The sequence below is a fragment of the Dipodomys merriami genome, unplaced genomic scaffold (assembly GCF_024711535.1).
Source record: "Dipodomys merriami isolate MVZ:Mamm:240054 unplaced genomic scaffold, mDipMer1.0.p SCAF_42, whole genome shotgun sequence".
In the NCBI taxonomy this organism is placed as follows: Eukaryota; Metazoa; Chordata; class Mammalia; order Rodentia; family Heteromyidae; genus Dipodomys; species Dipodomys merriami.
Window position 1 is genome coordinate 10,296,700 of NW_027205826.1, and position 16,148 is coordinate 10,312,847.

Sequence of the window (16,148 nt, forward strand, 5' to 3'; positions counted from 1 at the left end):
CTCACACAGCCCAGGCAGCACCCACGCTATACAATGTTGCTTGAGGGTCTGTATGTACTCAGTGTATTTTATTTCCTCCTCCTCATGGAGGTGTTTCAAAGAAGGATGTCACTGACCTCCTTTTCTAGATGAGCAAAGGTGGTGACTTTCTAAATGACCGAGTGCAGGCTGAGGCTGCGTCCTTCCCACATCCACAGCCTGAACTCAGGCCATTCTGGGACCCTTTGCCAGGCCTCCTCAGCCTGAACTTCATATGACTACAAAAGGGAGATCCGCCCCATGAGGACTAGGGGTGCCCATGAGCCCCACAGGAAACCCAAAAGAAAGAGCAGAAAGCCAGGCACTGGTGGCTCATACCTATAATCCTAGCTATTCAGGAGGCTGAGAACTGAGGATTGTGGTTCAAAGCCAGCCTGGACAGGAAAGTCTGTGAGACTCTTATCTCCAATGAACCACCAGAAAACTGGAAGTGGCGCTGTGGCTCAAGTGGTAGAGTACCTTGAGCTGAAGAGCTGAAGGACAGCACCCAGGCCCAGAGTTCAAGCCATATGATCAATAAAAAAAAAAGGGGGGGTGGATCAGGAGAGGAAAGTTCTAGAAAGACAAGCTACCCTCCAGATCATGAAGGTGGCTCCCTGAGCATGAAACACTTCAGATCCTTCGTTCGGGTCTGAGCTCCACTGTGAGGCAGCTGCCACCAGCCCAGACTCCACCCGTCCCCTGGCCTCTGACGTGGTGTCCAGCTGTCCCTCATCATTACTGTTTATTGTAATTACTGCATTCTATTAGCAGTTACTCTCTGTCGGGCATCAGGGCAAAATGTCATTTAAATCATTGCTGAGAAAATTCATCACACAGTTAGAATCAGCAGGGAGGTCAGATCCTGTGGACTTGAGGCCCTCAGGCTGGGCCCAGCTCAGGAGTGTGGCTTTTACTGTTTTGTCAGGATAGCTTTCCCAGGCAGCAGCCAGTGGACCCCCAAATCTTCTAACAGCCCCAGGTGAATGGGTGAGGCAGCTGGAGTCTGGGATTCCCTGGCCTGAGTTGGTTCCAAAGAGAAGGCTTAGCCAGGTACTGTGGCTCATGCCTGTAATACCAGATACCTAGGAGGCTGAGATCTGAGGATCAAAGATTGAGGTTCAAAGCCAATGTGGGCAGGAAAGTCTCCAACTAACCACCAAAAGAAAAAAGGAAGTGGAGGTATGCCTCAAGTGATAGAGTGACAGCAGAAAAGCTGAAGGATAGTGCCCGGGCCCTCGTTCAAGTCCCAGTACTGCATAAATGAGAGAGAAAGAGACAGAAAGGAGGAAGGGAGAGAGAAAGAGAAGGGGGGGGGGGCTTAGACCTTCTCAGATACAGATTCTCTGGAGCCAGTACAGCCACAAATATCTCAGAGCATCACAGACTGCCCCAACCCTGCCTCTAACCCACAGCCCTGGTAAGTGAGGAGGTCTCCTAGTCTCCATAAGAAAGAAATCGCCTCGGCCTACCCCTGCCTTGCCAAGCCCATCTCTGCTCTCAGTTAAAATCCACTTCTCCAGGGAGTTTTTCTGTTCTAGAGGCCCAGCCTAAAACCTTCCTGGCTGGGAAGTCTCCCTCTCTGGCTCCCATTATCCTCTCCTTCACTGTGGTCTTCTCCCTGGACGCGCACGTGCTCCTGAGTCCCAGCCAGGCCTTTGATGGGACCCTTTGCTGGTGGCAGGGAGAGGTGACCCTCTTTCTTCTGCTGCCTATGGGGTGTGTGTATGGGGGGGGACTGGTACCTGAACTCAGGGTCTCATACTCATGCTCTTGCTTGGCTTTTTCACTCAAGACTGGTGCTCCACCACTTGAGTCACAACACTTCAAGCTTTCTTGCTGGTTAGCTGGAAATAAGAGTCTCACCATTTTATCTTCCCAGGCTGGCTTCAAACTGTGATCCTCAGATCTCGAAGGCCTTCTGCATAGCTAGGATTACAGGTGTGAACCACCTGGTGTCCTGAATATTCTTAATAGGCACCTATACTGCCCTTCCAAGCCCCAAAGGGGGAGAAATCCTTAAGGCGGTTGTTTATTAGCAGTACTTGGTGGCATTTACAGGCGTGAACGTGGCAAAAGAGAGATGGGGGGAGGGGAGGAAGCCAGGAATCACATCGTCATTTGTCCTGTTCCGAATGTCATTATGCGTTCCATCGCGGCATATTACCGAGATGATTAGTGACATCAAATGACTTCTGAAAAATGATTATGTACCATTAAAAGCATTAGTCTGTCTGAAACCAGCACAAACAAATGGCCGTGCAAGGATGAGTCATTAGTTGAGGAGCCTGGGAGAAGGGAGGAGAGCTGTCAGTGTGCCAGGCAATTAGCCAAGCCAACAGGTTGGAGGACAGGGGCTGCTGATCCCACAGCCCTGCCTTGTGGGTGCCCTGGGAGGGGCTGGGGCCGGTGGGATGTCCGCTGCTCCTCGGGAAGCCAGGAGGACTGAGTGTTTGAGGTGGCTTTCAGGGTCCTGTCAGTCCTGTGGCTCATGGTGGCAATGTCCCAGCTCTCCTCAGAATGGGTAGGACACAGGAAAGGAGGTTTGGGGAGACACAGAGATCAAGACTTAACCACAGAGGTGTGGAATGTGACTGTAGGGCTCAAAGCAGAGGCCCCCAAGGGGGATTTTTTAATTGACTCCAAGACAAAATAAAATAAAATGCTTAGGAATCACAATATAATTTATAACAACAAAGGCATTAAGAGAATCTATCATGTGGGAGATTAAAAAACATCTTCTGAACATATACAAACAAAGCAGCTTTGATGTGACAGCAAAAGAAGGAAATAGAAAAAAAAAACAAAAAAAGGATGTTGTATCAAAAACAAAATTTTTTTAAGAGTAGCCTGATTTCCCATCTCAGACTAGGAGTACAAGGTGCATTCTGCTTGGATTTCTTTTCCAGGGCAAAGCCTTGCGTTTGAGATGTAAGGACTGAGTGGCCAGAATCCCTCTTCCTTCTCCATCTGTGTATATGCACAGGCCCACCCATGGGGGCTCCATTCATCCCTTTGGGGCCCCCTCAGAGCAGCTAGCACTCATGTGGTCCCTGGGCAGGCTGGAGGAATCTTCAGCCCCACCCTCCTGTCTTGCTCTCATCTTCCCTCTTTGCCCTCATCTATTCACACGTTGGGCAAATAGGATGAACAATCTGCTCCAAGCTTGGCCTTCAGATGGGCCCCAAATGTGCCACACACAACCCAGCATTCACCAGCCTTACCCTTCCAGAGTCCAATCTGGAAACCAACACAAAGATAAGGAGCTGTGTCCCTAGGAACCCTGAGCTCTAGGTTTTCTCTCATTCACCTTCGCCTGTGAGGCAGGCGTGAGGACTAGCTGTATCGTACAGATGAGAAAACAGTCACAACAACCGACCTCACCATTCCCCAATGAACACTGAGCTACAGGGACCCAGGCCAGGACTCCCTGTCTCCCTGGGGCTGGTGTACTAGCCCATTCCGCCTTCCTCCCAACCACCACCAGGTGACACAGCCAAGGTCCTATAGACACTCAGGATCCGCCCTCCCAGGCTAGACCAGGGTCCCTGTGGGCTCCAGTAACCATTGCCTCCTGGGTTGTTCAGAGGCCTCCCCCACTGTACCCATCACAGGAGGAGAAGCTCCCCCAGCTCCCATGAGTAAGTCCTCCCAGAGTCCTTAGCTTTTCTGGGGGAGAAAAGCCCTGCGAAGGACAGGCCTGGATACTGTGAGCAGCTTTGCTTTCCAGGCTTCAGAACTGTTCCAGGACCAGCTACTGCTGGGACTTCAGCCTAGGGGTCCTCAGCCAGCCTGGGAGAATGTTCTGGAAGCTGTTAGGCCCTAACAGTGCCCAGACTGTGTCAGTTAGCTTTCTGTTGGTTTGACAAAATTCCTGAGAAAACAACTCAAAGGAAGAAAAGATTTATTTGGGCTCCAGGCTTAGATATTTCAGTCCATGGGGGCAGAGGTATGGCAGAGCAGGCCCTCACACCATGGCTGCAAAGCGGGAAGAGAATGCTTCTTCCTTCTTTCCCTTTTATTCCATCCCAGCCCCTAGCCCCTGGTATGGCTCCACTTACCCTCTTCGATGGCTCCACCCATATCTGGGCGTGGCTTCCCCTTCAGTCAATCTCTCTGGGTTACAGGGACATACCCAGATGGGTACTTAACCCATCTCCCATCCAATCAAGTTGACGGTCAAAATTGAGCATCACTCAGGTCTCAGCCATGCTAGGATTAAGAACCACTAGTCTGGCCCACCCTGCCTATTACAGATAAGGAAACAGGCTCACAGAGGAGGGCCAACAATCTAGGTTAAAGGGTCACTCAAGGCCAAACCAGGAACCAAATAACCTCTGAAAAGCAGCTTGACAGCCCTCCTGTCTTCTCTGTTTCTCTCTCTCTCTCTCTCTCTCTCTCTCTCTCTCTCTCTCTCTCTCTCTCTCTCTCTCTCTCTCTCTCTCTCTCTCTCATCCTAAAATCTGTCACTCCTGTTTGCCACTCCAAAGCCAACTGCAGTCAGAGCTGAGGTGAGCAGCAAAGCCGCATCAGCTGAACCTGGAGGCTGTTGGCATCAACTGACACCTGTCATCAGTGTCGACACCTGTCACCATCCCAGCCTCTGGGGTCTCTGGGGCAAGCTCACCATACCCCTCCTCCTCACCCCTGCCCCCAACCGGCTTTCCATTTGCAAAGCCAGAACATCACCAGCTCAGAAAGCTGGCCCATTTCCAGATACCCTTTCTGACTCCCTTGCCTACAGGTCTGGCTGGGCTAGGGGTAACAGCCTGGTTCTATGCTTCGTTGTTGCTGAACTTGGCTTTGGGACTCGGATGGTCACTCAGAAGTGCTGGCTGACATTGTTGGGTTTGTTTTTTTTTCCCCTACTCCTTCCCTAGCCTATTAGAAAAACATGAAGTCCCTCTTTCCTTTGCTCATTTGGTTTGTTTTCTTTTCCTTCTCACTAAGACAGAGCCAGAACTGATCTTTGATGAGGGTGATGTTACGTCTCCGCTATAACAGGTCACAGATGCTTCTGGGGTGAATCTGCTGAAGTTCAAGTCCAGCTGCTATAAAAGATTAAAAGCAACCACTCCTATGACCTCTGCTTCTGGAACGGACTGTTCTGTGTCTCTTCTTGACTGTCAAAAATACCCCTAAAAACTCATCAGACTCTTAACAGCCTGGGAGCTCTTCGCAGTGTCTAACTCCAGTCTTTCCTGCTATGGCTCAGTCTTTTTTTTTTTTTTTAAGTCAAACCAGTGTTCTTTCTCTTGGCAGAGGCCAATGATATGCAAGAATATTATAGTCTCTCTTCCAGCAACAATGAGCCTCAGGCAGCCCTCCACTTAACTGAGGATATGAATGTCCAGGCTCGCCATCCAGAGAATGCTAAGACCACCTGGGGTGCCCCAAAAGCATTCTGCACACATGTCGACATTGTCCTGTCACCTGCAGGACATCCCTTGGGGACAGGCAAGGACACAGGTGCACACAGATGGAACCAGCTGATTTGTACACCGCCTCTCAGAGTCTCCAGTGATTCCCAGACATTAGGACTTATCAGCATCATCCACACGTCTGGTGGACTTCATGGGTCTGAAGTAAGTAGGTCGAAGCTGTCATATTCCCAGTGTGATAGGAAGTGGTCAGGTCAAGGTGAGGTCATGAGGGTCCCCCCCCACCAATGGGGATTAACGTCCTTATAAGAAGAGACTCCAGCCGGGCGCTGGTGGCTCACGCCTGTAATCCTAGCTACTCAGGAGGCTGAGATCTGAGGATCGCGGTTCAAAGCCAGCCCGGGCAGGAGAGACCGTGAGACTCCTATCTCCAATAAACCACCAGAAAACCGGAAGTGGCGCTGTAGCTCAAGTGGTAGAGCACTCGCCTTGAGCTGAAGAGCTGAGGGACAGCGCCCAGGCCCAGAGTTCAAGCCCCATGACCGACAAAAAAAAAAAAAAAAGAAGAGACTCCAGCCAGGCACTGGTAGCTCACACCTCTAATCCTAGCTCCTTAGGAGGCTGAGAGCTGAGGATCTCGATTCAAAGCCAGCCCAGGCAGGAAAGTCTGTGAGACTCTCATCTCCAAGGAACCACCAGAAAACCGGAAGTGGTGTTATGGCTCAAAGTGGTAGAGCGCTAGCCTTGAACAGAAAAGCTCAGGGACAGCGCCCAGGCCTCGAGTTCAAGGCCCACAACTGACATAAAAAAAAAAATCAACCCCTGTGGTGGTTCAAGCCTGCAATCCTAGCTACTGGGAGGCAGAGATCAGGGATTATAGTTAGAGACCAGCCCAGGCATCAAAGTTCATGAGACCTTCATTTCACTCAATGACCAGTTAGTTAGTGCATATCTTATCCTAGCCAGCAAGGAGAGTGTAATGACTGGACACCAGGTACCTGTCTGTCATCTTCAGTAACATGAGGAAGCACAAGTATTGCAGCCCATGCCAGCCTGGGTATAAATCAAGATCCAGCCCCAAAAATAATACTGTCAGGAGTCAGTGGCTCACGCCTGTAATTCTAGCTACTCAAGAGACTGAGATCTGAGGATCGCAATTCAAAGCCAGACAGAGCAAAAAAAAAAAATTTTTTAAGTCTATGAGACACTTACCACCACCTAACCATTAAAAAGCCCAAAGTAGGGGCATGGCTCAAGTGGCAAAGTGCCAGCCTTACGTGAAAAAGCCAAGCCACAGTGCAAGGCCCTGAGTCCAAGCCCCAGTACTAGCACGTTCACACACACACTAATAACCAATGTGATAAGGGGGTGGAGGCATGTCTCAAGTGGTAGAACGCCTGCCTTACAAGAGCAAGGCCCTGAATTCAATCCCAGTACCACCAAATAAAAAGAGAGACACCATTGGGCTAGATCTCTATCCTTCTGTCCTCATGCTAGGACACAGTGAGCAGGCAGCTGCCCGCAAGTCAGCAAAAGAGGCCAAACCAGCCCCCGACCACACTGAGAACAATGGAAAGACAGAAGCCTTGCTTTCCCTCAGTCAAAATCCTACCTGATTGCTCCAGAATGGAGACATGTGTGTTGTGCTGGCTTTTTAATTACTGTTCCCTCCGCCCCCCAAGACAGGAATCTGCCTGGTCCTGGAAGGGTGGTCCTGATCGTGGAGGGCAGGAGACAGCACTGGCAGGGGTGTAGCCCCCTGGGCAGGCCCCATTTCCAGGAGGAGATGAAGCTGGTTGCCATGGTCCCACGAGTCCTGGCTGACTAGCAGTGGTTGCCTTGGGGACACTGGACAATGCCAGCTTTCTGGCTAGCCCAGGTGTGCCAAGAGAAATTACAGGGAAGTAGGCGCTGATTCAAGCGGCCACATGGAGCTGGCTGCAGGGTCATGCACAACATGGCTTTACCACTTTTGAGAGATGCCCCCTACATCTGCCATCTGGGGGCAGGGATAAAGGAGGTGGGGGACCTGCTTTCTTGCAGTCCTGGGCTTTGGTTTCCATCCAGCAGATGAACTCTGGTTTCAGTCCCTTCACCCTTCACCGGCAGTGGTGGTACACACAGAACCTGAGACTCCAGTCCTGATGGGGTATCCTTTGAATCAGGAAGGACAGCTGTCTCCTACTTAGGACATCTTCAGTCATGGGTCTGTGTTTGCCTAGCAAAGTCCCTGGCTGGTTTGGCCTGGCTGTCTCTTACACCTGTAACAAGTCACCATTTTCTCAGAACAGCCAAATTCAAGAGCCCTCCCCAGCACACACGAGGAGTAGGGCGTCCCCCATGAGTCCCTGGTCCAGAAGGACTGACCAATAGCAGGCTCTTTGCCATCCCACTCCCGGATCCCAGAGTGACTAACCCTCCTCTGGCAAACTTCTCCCAAACAATCCATATGCAACTAATAACACTTGTAAACTCAGAAGGCTCAGGGAGGGGAACGTTCAGGCTCCCTTCTCCCCAACCACACTGATCCTGCAAGATGCAGTCACCTACCAACTCTTAGCTGCACCTGGCTCATAGCAAACTCATAAAAGCCCCTGCCCACATCCTCCCACTTCCCAGGCTCAGGTTGAGAATAGGTAAGCACATAGAACCCTCCTGACCTCCAACCCAGTGGAGAGGCCTGTCCTTCCCCTCAGCTGTTCCCTCTTCCACCACCAGGGGCAAACATGAGCCCAGGGAAGCCAAGTGATAGTCAAGCTGGTATTGATGGTTTTCATGGGAGTTGAGCAGCAAGGGAGGAGACAGGCCGAATGAGAGATGTGGAGGCAGGGAAGCCCTGTGGCTGTGGCTCTGGTCCTGGTCCTGGTAGAGGAAGCTGTGGTAGTGGTGGTGGACCAGGACATGCAAGCCAGAGCGGTAAATGGGTATGGGGGAGGGGACTCTAAGGATTACAATGAAGTGGGAAGAACTATTACGGTTCTGGACATTAGAATGGACAACGACAAGCAAACTATAAACCCATGAAGTAGGCAGTCTGGGAAGAAGGAGTTCTGCCAGCCCCAGTGGTGGCGGTGGAGCATCTGCTGCCAGAAATGGTTGCAAGAGAAGGGTCTAAAAACAGCAGAAAAGGGACTACAGCAGAGAACAAGGAGCTAAGAAATAGCCATCTCATACTCATTAGAAGAGCTGTAATATTCAGAAACTCTTGTGCCAGGTACCCCTATGATCACTCAATCCTAGCTACTCAGACTGAGATCTAAGGCTTGAGGCTAGAAGCCAGCCATGGCAGAAAAGTCTATGAGAGACTCTTATCTCCAGTTAACCAGCAAAAGGCTGGAAGTAGAGGGATGGCTCAAATGGTAGAGCATCCATCTTGAGTGAATAAGCCAAATGAGAGTGTAAGGCCCTGAGTTCAAGACCCAGAACAGGCACAAAAATGAAGGAAGAGAAAAGAAAAGGAAAGGAAACAAGAAAAGAAAGAAGAAGGGAGGGAGGGTGGGAGGAGTAGCTTTATTAATTCAGTACAATGCCAATTACAATGAATTTTCCTGAGGTCTCTTTTCTGTTTTAATTTCTTTTTAATGTCAGATGTATTGCCCTGTAAGTCATGATTAGTCATACTAGGAATGAAAAAGCAAAAAAGGAAGGATTTTTTTCTTTAGGTACCAGGGCTTGAACCCAGGGTCTTGTTGCACATAGGTGCTCTACCACCTAAGCCATGCCTCCAGGATGGCATTTTGCTGGTTAATTGCAGATGGAGTCTCACGGAGCTTTCTGCACAGGCTGGATTTGAACTACAATCCTCCAGATCTCAGCCTCCTGAGTAGCTAGGTGTGACCTATCACCATCCAGCCTGAAAAAAACTAAGGCCTTCTTTTAAGTCAATCAATAAGAAGTAAAGGAACTTGGGAAATCTCTTTCTTCTCCCATTACTGTGCTAGGAAATAGTATTTGGTGCACATCAAGAGCTGAATCTTTGCTCCCTTAGTCTCTGTGTTCCCCTTAGACCCCTGCAGACCCTGACCCCAGGATGCCTTCATCCAATGACAGACCCCATGCTAATCAGATGTAAAGGGGGGAGGATCACTAATACCCTTCAGGCTGTCACCCCTCATCCTCAGGTCTGTGTCAGAGAGACAGGAACTAGGAGCAGAGATTTCTGGGTAACACATTAGGCCTGGAAGGCTGGGCACTGGGCTGAGATCTCACAGCAGTCAGGCAACTGACTGGCATCATTATGTAGCATGGGCTTCTTCTATAATGTGCCCTGTATTATGAGTGCATCCAGAAGTTCTGTGGGCCCAGAAAACAGGTCCGAGCTAACCATGAGGTCTTGCGGCTGATGGATGATCCAGGGACCAGCACCATGGATATAAAACAGAGAACCAGATGTTGGCATCTGTCCTTGGCAACACATCAAAGCACCACACTCCCTCTGCTCTTTCCTGCAGGCTTGCTGACCGCACTCATCCCGACCAGGACAGCCAGGCTGTCTCCACATCCATGAGCTGTGCCCACACTGATTGCTGAGTGGGAAGTTGTTTTTTTTCCACCCTGATTGCACTTCCGGCTGGAGGTCCCTGGTACCATCTGCAGGGGCCCTTCCCGCACCCTTCCCATAAGTGACAGGCAGCTTCCTTCCTCCAGGCCCTAGGTCTGTCCACATTGCCTAGAGAATGGGCCTGCCAGTTTTTCTTGTGGACTTTAACACCTATGGTTCCACTACAGGCCATGGTTACCAACAACCAGCATAGCAACAGCAATGCTATGCTTCCTCCATGAAGCATCTCCCACAGAGCTCATGGTTAAAGGCTTGGTCCCCAGCTGGAGGCATTTTCAACAAAGGATTGGCTCACGAGGCATTCACATCACTGATGGATTAATCCATTGATGAGTTAGTTCATAGCTCAGTGAGCTATTAAGAGGTGGTAGGAGGAAGGTCACTAGGGGTGTGTCTCTAAAGGATCAACCTTATCCCCAGACCTTTCCTTTCTGTCTTCCTGCTTCCTGGCCCCCAAGAAATAAGCAGTATTGCTGTCCCATGCCCTCCTTCCACCATGATCTCTGTCTCACCATTGTCCAATGGAGTGCCAACACAGATGTTGCTTTCTTTAAGTTCATTTGCTTAGGTATATGCGACTGTGACAAAAAAAGAAAAAACAAGGAAAGGCACCTCCAACAGCCTTACCCAGATGTAGCCACACCTTCCAGGACACACACACACACACACACACACACACACACACACACACACACACACACACACACACACACACACACACACACACACACACACACACACACACACACACACACACACACACACACACACACACACACACACACACACACACACACACCTGCATGTTAGTAACTCCTTCCTGGAAGTGGGTTGGGTGCTTTCCATGACTGACTTAGACATTCCTGTGGTATCTCTTGGTTATATGCTGCTATTCCCCCATTTTATAGATGGAAAACTGAGGTTCTGAAGGGAAACTGGGTTGAAAAGTGGATTGAAGACTGGACCATGGTTCTGTCTCCTGGTCTGCTTAGGGAACTTTCTTCCTGTTTCACGAGTCAAAAGATTATGTTCCAGGGCTGGGAAGGTGGCTCAGTGGTAGAGCACTTGCCTTGCACGCATGAGGCCCTGGGTTCGATTCCCCAGCACCACATAAGCAAAAAGGAAAAAAGCCGAAAGTGGCGCTGTGGCTCAAGTGGTAGAGCGCTAGCCTTGAGCTGAAGAGCTGAGGGACAGCGCCCAGGCCCAGAGTTCAGGCCCCATGACCAGACCCTCCCCCCCCCAAACCAAAAAAAAAAAAAAAAAAAGATTATGTTCCATATAGGTAAGATCCTGCTCATCATAGTGGTAGGAGCCAGTAATCAATGGGGAGAATGAGGAAGGAAGATAATGAGTTCCAAATTCGTCTGAGCTACAGAAAATAGGTAAGATCATGAATCTCGAACTTTAACTCTTGGTAAAGATTTTATTGGACTTAATATTCATGAAGGAACACAGTGGCTATTAGAACCAATCCCAGAAAATCTGGAAGAGCTACCTGGAGTAGAGAAATGTGAGGGTGCATTTAGAAGCATACTGGAATGGGGTGTTCCCCGGGGAGAGGGGAGTCAATAGAGCCACCAGACACAATTTATTTGCATGTCTATAGACAAGAATTACTTCGCCTTTTTATCCTGTTGAGGGGGCAACTCACAGAGTTATAAAACACTCAAGGGCACTAACAGGCTAGGACGCATAGCTTATACGGGTATATTCCAAACAGGCTTGATCTCCATTGCTGACACCAGTGACTTGTCACACATCCCTTGCAGGTGTGCTAAGATTTGAATGTGTTCCCCAGTGTCAGTCTCTGTGTTGGCAACTTAATCCCAGATGGGTATGTGCACATTAGGTAGAGGCTTAGCCGCGCACTGATGGCTCACACCTGGCATCCTAGCTACTCGGGAGGCTGAGATCTGAGGATCACCGTTCAAAGCCAGCCTAGGCAAGAAAGCCTGTGAGATTCTTATCTTCCAATTAACCAGCAAAAGGGGAAAAAAAGCCAGAAGTAGAGCTGTGGCTCGAGTGATAGAGCACTAACCTTGAGCAAAGAAACTCAAGGACAGCACTCAAGCCCTAAGTTCAAGCTCCAAGACTGGCACCCCCTCTCCTCCAAAGAAAGAAAGAAAGAAAGAAAGAAAGGAAGAAAGGAAGGAAGGAAGGAAGAAAGAAAGAAAGAAAGAAAGAAAGAAAGAAAGAGGAGGTAGAGGCATTGAGGAGTGACTGGGTCATCGGATACTGGCCTCATGAATGGGTTAATTCCTTTATCCCAAGAATGGGTTAGTGAGTTGTTATGGAGACCATATGCTGGCATGGCTGTAACTCTCACACATTCCCTCTATCCCTCCCCTATGTATCACCCCACAAAACTGCCTCGACAGATGCCTTTATATTGGACTCCCCCACCCTCTAGAACTGGAGTAAGTAAATTTATTATCTTCATAAATTACTCTGGTTAGTGGCAAAAAAAAAATTGAATAAAGCAAGGGACCCATGTTTGAACAAAGTCTGGAAGGCCGTAACACCTCACGCTGCCTGGTAATAGTGGTTTGGAGAAAGCTTAAGCCATGCGAATCCTCCTGGGGGACTGGCTTCAAGGGACTGAAGGAGAAATGCTGTCTCCCTCACATGAGAAGAGAGGAGAGGATGGCGTCGACATCACTGAGCCCTTGCCAAAGCCAGGGGCCACGTCAACCATTTTATACACACAATCCTTACAAAAGACCTGTGGGGAAGATGTTGCTGCTGCCCCATCTAAGGGATGCAGCTAAGGGAAGTGCCCCCACATCCTGCAGCTGGTAATGCCGGATGCAAGTACAGGCAGGTATGTATCAGACTCATGACTTCGAAAGTCCGGGCTGTCCTCCCTTCCAAGCAAAGAAAAGCAAAGGTAACTAACTCCAGGCAATGACAAAGAGCAAGACTGCAGATAGAATGGAGGGTGTGTTCCATTCTTACAGCTTTAGAGTCCTTTCTAGAAGGTTCTAAAACATTCCTTGTCCCTCAAAGTCCTGAAACCACCCCAGCATCCTTTCCAATGCCCAACCCCACTACTCTGATGGTCTTTTTTCCCTGAAGTTTCCTTGAGTTGTACTTTTCTTTGCAAAGAGATTTTTGGGGTTTTTTGTTTTGTTTTGTCGGTTGTGGAGCTTGAACTCGGGGTCTGGGCTCTTTTGCTCAAGGCTAGCACCATACCACTTTGAGCTACAGCTCCACTTCTGATTTTTTGGTGGTTATTTGGAGATAAGAGTCTCATGGACTCTCCTGCCTGGGCTGGCTTTGAACCATGATCCTCAGATCTCAGCATCCTGAGTAACTAGGATTACGGGTGTGAGCCTGTAATTAATTGATCAATTGATTGATTGATTGATTGACTGATTAGTCAGCACCAAATCCTCACCTGCCTAATGCTCATCCTGCATCTCAGTTCCCTCATGTCTGAATGAGGTGCCATGTTTCTTTCCCCACAGGACCACCAGGAAGATCAGGTACATCCATCCAAGCAAAGCTCTGAAAACCACTTCCCAGCACCCAGTGGCGCTATTCTTATCAGCGCCATTCTGCAGATGGGTAGACTAAGATAGAAAAGGTGATGAACCTTTGCCAAGGTCACCGACCTGCCACCATTTACTAGCAAACAGCAGAGCCAGTGCTTGAGCCAGCTGCATGATGGGAGCCTTTTGGAGATTCCAGAGAAATCATCTGACCTTTCCTTTTGCCCAGAGCTGAGTGACTCGGAATCCTGAAAGCCTGGGCCAGGACTTCCATGGTTGGCACCTGCTCCTTCCCAGCTTGTGCTGAGCCAAAAGAAACCTCGGGCAGGTGGGCCTCTCCTGCTCAGCCACAGTGGGTCAGGTGAGCAGGCAGGCTCACGCTCGGCCAAGGTCTCATGCAAATGGGGTTTCCAATCAGCTACCACTACAGCACCCCTCCGCTGTCCTGTGCATTGTGCTCAAGCATAAATCCAGTTCATGCATCCAAAAAAAGGAAAAATCAAAATGTCAGATCTGCGGAGACAGTTCCGTTGAAGGAATATTGATTGTCACAGAGAATACTCTCATTTCATTCACTGGCTTCGCTTGCTCCTCTGGGCATCTATGAGTTGATCAGATGTTGTCATGGCACACAACAACACTCCTTCCCAGGGTTGCTGGGCCTCACCTTGGTGTCTGTACTAGTGGGGTAACGCTGGGAGGTAGAGGAAGGAAGAGAAACATCACCAAGACATCACGCCATGGCTTTCTCCCCAAGGCAGGAAATTTCTCTATACAGCATTTGGACTGACCTGAAAATAGCCATGAGGGGGAATCAGCAAGGCCAGGGCTGTGCCCTTTCCCCAGATGAGATGAAGCACTTGCCTGTAATCATGTTGTCAGTAAGCTAGAGTTTAAACCTAGGTTTTTCTTTGAGATCAGGGCCACCCTACCATGCCTTTCACAAGAAATGCAGGGGTGGGGGGAGTCAGACCCTACCTGGACTGGGGAACAGATAGGGTCCTCTTTGTTTTGGCCTTGCTCACCTGCTTGCATGGACTATGACCCACTCTTTACACAGCCCCAAGTAGACCCAAGATGATCTGTAGCTCAATGCACGTTATCAGGGTGACGATGAAGAAAACCAAAGTCTGGAGACTAACAATTGGAATTGTTAGAATGCCACCGTGGACATTTAACCTTTGATGCTCCAAAGCTACTTATTGAACTGGCATCAATACCAAGCAAAGGCTGAAAAAGTCTCAGAAAGTAGCATGACTCTCACAATGGGCATATTACCCACACTGATGCTCAATATTTCAGAAAAACTCACCAAGAAGAGAGCTGGGGAAGCCCAGCCTTGAAATAATGCTGCACAGAAAATTCTAGAGTCTCTCTCTAAGACACTTCATAGGAAAACATGGCCCTGAAATACTTAGATCAGCATTTCCCAAGTACAATCCAGAGAACAATTGGTTGGAATTAAATTGAGAAGGTTTGGGGTTATATAAAGTTGGTGAACTTAGGAGTCATTAAAATTAAACAGATTACCAGGTACCCATGGCTCACACCTGTAATCCTAGCTACTGAGGGGGCTGAGATCTGGGGATCTAGGTTCAAAGCCAGCCTAGGCAGTAAAGTCCATGATATTCTTATCCTAATAAACCACCAAAAAATATCTCAACTGGTAGAGTGCCAGCCTTCAGCAAAATAACTCAGGGACAGTGCCCAGGCCCTGAGTTCAAGCCTAAGATGGTGCACATACCCAAAAATGAAAGAAAAGAAAGAAGAGGAGAGGAGAGGAGAGGAGAGGAGAGGAGAGGAGAGGAGAGGAGAGGAGAGGAGAGGAGAGGAGAGAAGAGAAGAGAAGAGAAGAGAAGAGAAGAGAAGAGAAGAGAAGAGAAGAGAAGAGAAGAGAAGAGAAGAGAAGAGAAGAGAAGAGAAGGAAGTATTGCTTTGACCTGGAGTTGTTCAGAATCTATCATCTGCTTTTTTAATTGATATGAAGTGATAGAAAAGTTTATTAGAAGAGAAATATGACTGAGAAAAACAGGACTACAACACTTTAGCCCAACTCCGCCATCTTGGCCATATTTATTGTCTGGACAATGATAACAGCCCTTGTTGACTGCAGCCCAGCCAGCCCAGCACTAAGCATTAGGTCATTTTAGCCTCACTACTGAAATAGGTGCTGCTGCTCCCCCAGAGTACACTCAAACAAATCAAGGCTCAGAGAGAGCAAGGCCAACCTCTGTGGACTGGAGGAGTGGAGGTGAGAGCTCCAGCATCCAGCCTTGGCTCTGGCATCCAGCTTTGGCTCCAACATCCACCCTTGAGCTCTGGCATCTATCATTGGCCTCTTGGTCCCATACCCAACACCCAGAGACAGGTGAGGAGTGTAGTGATTCCCAAACTCCAGCTCTAAATCCACACCCATATCCCATGTTGTCCCCGAGCCTCTCCTAGGACTCAGGATTCATGAGATACTTGATAACTACTTCCAGTATCTTACCAGCATGCCTGGCTTCAGAGGCAGAGTATCTGCTGGACACTCAGAAGCAAGAGCAAGTAGACATGGTGGAAGCCATGTCTAGACGTGCTGGTTGAACCAGGGCTGAGACATCCACCCATCAGCTCTCCTCTCTGGGCTTCCTTGAAGCAGGAAGCAATGGAGAAAAGCCAAGCAGACACCCACTGCCTTTCTCCTCACCACCACAC